We start from the raw sequence: 6,151 nt of genomic DNA, 5'->3' as shown, positions 1-6,151 counted from the left end.
TTTTTAGTAAAATGAACTACATGCATTTTTTTAATACGCCATATGCATGACATATTCATGACTATGCAGTCAATCTGAATACATCTCAATTCTCAGTCAAGTAATGAATTAATGCTATATTTTATTAACTGACAACAAGAAACATGAATAAATTTGTAAAAGAATAAATAAAAGTAACCTTGATGTTAAATAAATACAAGTCAAAGACACATAAAACAAAGCTTTATTCAAAGTAATTGTTCTGACAATCATGTGTTCACAGCCTGTAAATAACTACTGCCATCTCAACATAGCTGTGCCAATTCTGCAGCTTTATTCTGATGAAGCAGCTGACCACCGTGTCCACCTTCACCCGTCTCTGCTGTACATCACGTCCTGTCCCTGTAACATCCAGAAAAGTTTCAAGTCACCTCTGTGATTCATGTGCTCAACACTGCATTTACACTCGCATTTTATCCAACACAAATGCTCCTGAATTTATCAACAATATGAATGGACTAATAAAAAAGATCAGTTATGTTCAGTTACTATATGTACATGCGTTTATTTACATTCCATTCATATAAAGTAAACAGTGTTGACAACAGTGAATTCTACTGTAACAGCACACAAGACTCAGATGTCTATTACGTGCTCATCTGCAATTCTTTTCGAACTTTTTCCTATCACATATTAAATAGACATTTAACAATCATCTTTAAGATGTATGTGGTTTATGTACATTCACTTTGGAGATATACGTGTGTTTACTGGATCTCAACACAAAGAGCCGGCTCATAATCAAAAGGTAAGCAGAAACCTTTTTTAATTAAATTCTGCGATTGATTATTCTAAATGAAGTGTTGAATTTGGACTATTTTCTGGTGTCAGTGGAGAAATCAACAGTAAAAGAAAAATAAATACTGTGTGAGGAAAATAAATACTGTGTGAGGAAAATAAATACTGTGTGAGGATACTGTGTGAGGAAACTATATTCTGTGTGAGGAAATATTTAGACCCTAAATAAAAGAGTCAGGAGTCTTACAGAACTCCACACCTGACGAGGTTGGTGCTGGCGTAAGACTTAAAAACCTCTCCTGACTGAGGTAGTGGTGTACCCACTATAAAAAGCTGAATTGACCAAACTAGTGCTGTAAATTACTAGTGTTGTTGCGCGCAAGTGGCGACCTAGGTAGACACGTCTGTACTCCAATAGGAGAGAAAACGCAGAGCTCTACATAATTTACGAGTAAGAAATTTGACAGAAGTTCGTTGATTTATTTGAAGATTAGGGGCAGTTTAGGTGCATCAGAGCGTGAGTGACGCTAGCGAGGGACAGAGTAGGGAGCGCGCAGACCATAAAAGACGTCATGGAGGGTGAATTTGACAGAGAGTGTACGGAGTATGATTGTCCTACTCTTAGACAACAGTGGGATAAAATGATTGAAATTGTAAAAACCCAAACTGATCCAAAAGATATGAAAACACGCATGCTAGAATTGGAAATTTGTAAACATGAAATGATTGAGCATTTTGGTGATGATTGTATGGAAAAGAAGGGGTCTCTGTTTCAGAAAGTAGGGGTGAAAGAAAAGAGAGCGCAAGAAGCGCTTCAGAGACACAGAAAAGAGGAAGTGAGTTTATTCCAGAGACGAACACACGCAAAGACAGAAAAACAGTTAGATGCTAATCGCAGGAAATGGGCTAGGGTGACGGCTGCTGCCGCCATTTTAAAACCAAAAAAGAAGGAAGGAGAAAAGGGCGAGGTCGATGTTAAACTGAGCAAGAAGCAGGAAGCAGAGGCTAGCTCTGCCCCCCCTCCTACAGCTCCTGCTGTGCAGAGACTGTATCCAGATCCTCCACCCCCCTACAATCCAAGTACGGGTAAAAAATTGAAACAGCTGCCTCTCAGGAAAATTATGAAAAAAATGCCGCTGTACAAAGTAAAAGGTGGAACTTTGGAATTGGATGAGGAAGGCAGTCAGGGTCGTAGAAGTAGCGTGGTAGAATTCCCCGTTGAAGATGAGGACGAAGGTCAGACCCATAGAAGAGAATTGAAGGATGAGGACAATGAGGATGAGGACAATGAGGATGAAGTGGATGAAGATGAGAACATAGAAGGTGAAAAGGATTTTCCGGTAGGTGAAGAGATAGTAGTTGAGGGGCAAGGAAAGAAAGGAAAAGGTAAGAAAAATAAGAAAGATGAGAAAGATAAGAAGGGTATGAAAGAAACTAGTGACAGTGACTCAGACAGTGACAAAGCGTATGTTAAGATGGAGGGCACATTTGCAATCAGTAAGGGTGAAAAGGTACAGATAGGGAAGAAAACCAAAGAAAACCTCCCTAAAACACTTCAGCCCAGATCCAGCGCGAGATTAAAAGATATGTTGCAAGGAAAGCAGTGGGAAGGGAAGACTGATTTATCTGATATGGGAACAAAATTCCAGTTGCCCATATTGGCTGGCTCTGCGGGGCCTGTGTATCAGCCATGGTCCCTTACGGATCTGGAAACATTAGTGAAGAAACTCCCTGCCATTACGGAAGGAGGAGGTGGGTGAACAAACTTTTTGCATTGTCACATGGTCAGGTCCTCTCTGTAGGAGATCTGAGACAGATAATGAGCAGGGTGTTGTCTGCACACCAGATGGCAGACTTAGAAAATATGGCTCTCACCAGAAATGTGAGCAACAGCGCACCATTGGTGACTGGTGGAGGCCAATCGCCTCTATGTCAAGCCATAAGAGATAAATTCCCCACACCTGATAAAATGTTCGAAAACATGAAATTTAAACATAAGCCTGGTGAGAATGGAGCAGCATATATAAATAGATGCTCTCAAGAATGGGAGGAGGCGTGTGATGAAAATCCTATGTCTAACCCTGTCACTAATAGAATTTTCAGGGCAGCAGTGCTACATGGAGCACCAGCTGGGGTGAGTCAAGCAATGGAGCAGTCCCCTGAGGTACCAGGCAGTGATGATGCAAAGTGGAAAAGGTACGCAGTACATTTTATTGACAAAGCAGTAGAGAGGGCAGAGAGAGAAGGAAGTGAGCTATTGAAGCTGCAGAAGGAGCTTCTGAAACTGCAGGTCGAGGAGAGGAAGTCAGCTAAAAATAGAGAGTCGAAACAGATGCCTCAGAAACAGCCTACCCTCACACCCACGCAGCCACAACCACAGGCTGAGCCAAACTATCCTAACTATGCCCCACAACAGCAGTGGAATGTAGGTAGGGGCCGCGGGGGAAGAGGCAGAGGGGGTGGAGCAAATTGGGGTAACACATGCTACAGGTGTGGAGGGGTGGGCCACTGGGCACCTGACTGCACTAACTCCCAGAGAAGGTGTTACAGATGTGGGGGAACTGGTCATATGGCCAGGGACTGCCACCAGCAACGAGAGGCAAATCCATACCTCGCTTCCTGAAACAGACCACCCTATCACGCTTTTTACTGATGGTAGATGCCACAGAGCAGATGATGGAACATTGAAAGCAGGATTTGCTGTGGCTGAATTGCAGGGTGACAAATTTGTGACAGTAAAAGCAGAACCCCTAGTGGGGAAACAGTCAGCACAGAAAGCAGAACTGTTGGCCTTGATCAATGCATTGAGACACTCTGAGGGTAAAACAGTAAATATCTACTCTGATTCTGCATATGCAGTTTCTGCAGCCCATGTGGCACTGCCTGTGTGGGTCAGATGTGGATTTACAACCTCATGCGGCCGGCCAATTACTCATGAGAAAGAAGCAAGAGAGCTCTCAGAAGCCATAACGCTACCTAGCAAAGTGGCTATTGTTAAGTGCACCGGTCATTCCCAAAGAATTGACCTACCATTGAATGAGGATGCAGATATGGCCATAAACAGAGCCAGATGTGACGTCCCTTCTCCCTGAGTTTTGACATTGCTGCCCCAGAACACAAATTCATGAATTGGCTAAAATCTGTGCACAGATCAAATTGACATATTCCTACAAACAATCGAGAGCAAATGGAGAGAACATTGTTGGACTGCTCCACTGAAGGTAACTGCACACACTTCTCACTGTGTTAGTCTTGCAGGAAAAGGTGATACGTGGTACCACCTGAGTCAGTGTTGTCCGGCGGATCAGCCGTCCAGATCCTTGGAGGACACCAGAGTGGACCTTGCTTCACAGGTCCAAGAGAGGGAGGATACAGGTGACACACAAACACAAACACATACACATACAGGAAAAGACCCTGACCAGGTATGAGAGAGCTATAGGAAGTGAGACTCAGACTACAAACCACTTAAGGTATAAAAGACCAAATTGAAAGTCCCGCAAAAGTCTAGCACAAAACTATGAAGATATTTTAAACTATTATTTTATTTAACTGATTATTCTTGGGAATATTCAACAGAAAACGCTATTCCAGAAGAAGAAATTATTTTCTATTCCATGAAGCCAATGTAACAGTGTAACAAACACGGATCTTGAGTCATGGATCAGATCATTTTTCGGATCAGAAAAAAAAAAGGGTACTTCTCATCCACAGCAAAAACTACTAGCTGAACTAAAGTTCAGTAACAAAACAAGAACAATTACAAAAATGAAAAGTGTAAATGAATACAACATAAAGTTGGTAATAAAATCAATAACACTAGTATTCAGGAGGGGAAATTTAATAATTAATTGTAAAATAACTAGTGTTTCTCACTGCAGGTATTTACAGGACGCTGTCCCTTTAAGGCCAAATGTACGAACCGAATACTGGCACGCATCTCTTTCTCAGCTGTTTCGGTTCACTGAAGACATAAATGACTGTTAAACAGAATACCAAAACGGGTATTTAGACATGACTTGGTATGTACGTTTCCGTTCAAATAGCAGTTAAAGAGGAATCAATCTGTGTGAATCGCGCCGCGCGCCTCTCTCTCTCCTCTCTCTCTCTCTGCGCGTGCTCGCGTCAGGTGTGTGCGGCAACGTAAAAACATGTGCTAATTATAAACTTTTACTCTATGATGGTTAAACTTAACAGTTAATCTGCGAATCAAATGCGTGTAGTTGGGCGTAAACCCGCTAAATCTGGCAACGCTGCGGCGTTGTCAAGCAAGCGCGTGTCTAGCAACAGAACAGATTTAGAACCTGCGCAGGAGATTCTCCTCAAAACGATAAACCTTTCCTTCTCAAAGTGTAAAAAAAAAATTTAAGACCCTTGGATTTAGATTTAAGACAAATTAAGACATTTAAAGGCCTTGTTTTAGGACAACGGAATTTAAGACTTTTTAAGACTTTTTAAGGATCCGCGGCCACCCTGGATAGTAACTTGTGGATGCTGTTGCATCCCGTGCATCAGGTCATTGTGTAACAAGGTGATAGTGGCTGCAATTGAAAAGAAAGAAGAGGCTCCGCCCCCTTACACAATGCCTTTGTTGATATCCCCTGCAGAAGAAGAAGAAGAGGAGGAGGAATGTAACTTGTGAATGTTGTCTCTCTCTCTCTCTATTAACTGTGCTTTCTTGCAGATGCTGATTCATCATATATTGTGTGTTATATAGAGATGTTAAGCAGATGTTTTGAGCCTAGAAGGAATGTGTAGAAATGTTTAGCTTAGATACTTTCAGTGTGATTGTCTCAGCTGACATGTTGTGGTCGCCCAATTGCAAATTAGGGGACCGACTGGGCGTCTTTCCCCGTGGGGGTTTTCGGCCCAGTCCTGTTTGAGCACACTGGTTTTATAGGGCATTTATAGGGACATTTATTTTGTAACTTCATATGTATGCAATGTAGACTAGGGTAAAATGTTAATGTATCTTGACAGTCTGATATGATGTGTTAGACGAACGTGGTGGCTGCCCATACGCTAACTAGGGGGTCGCCTGGGTGTCTTTCCTCACTGAGGTTTTCGACCTAGGCTCGTCTGGACATATTGGACTTAGAAAAAGTTTTATTAACATGCATGGTACAAGATTTTTATGTTTGTGTTATGAGATGTGGCCTCTTTCAGAGGCCAAGAGAGGGATTTGTGGTACTTTTCAGTTTGAATATGTTTTATATATTTTCCATTGCATAAGAAGGCTTAAATAATTAAACTATAGAGTGCTAATTACTGTGAAACTGTCTGAAAGGGTTAATTGAGATATTATGTGCACAGGGCAGAGAAATGTTGCAGACTGCTGAGAATAGAGCGTCCTGTGCCTGCATAAGATAAGAAC

Source organism: Garra rufa, chromosome 1 (genome assembly GCF_049309525.1).
Source record: "Garra rufa chromosome 1, GarRuf1.0, whole genome shotgun sequence".
NCBI lineage: Eukaryota > Metazoa > Chordata > Actinopteri > Cypriniformes > Cyprinidae > Garra > Garra rufa.
The sequence above is the reverse complement of the archived record's forward strand: the minus strand, read 5'-3'. Positions refer to the sequence as shown.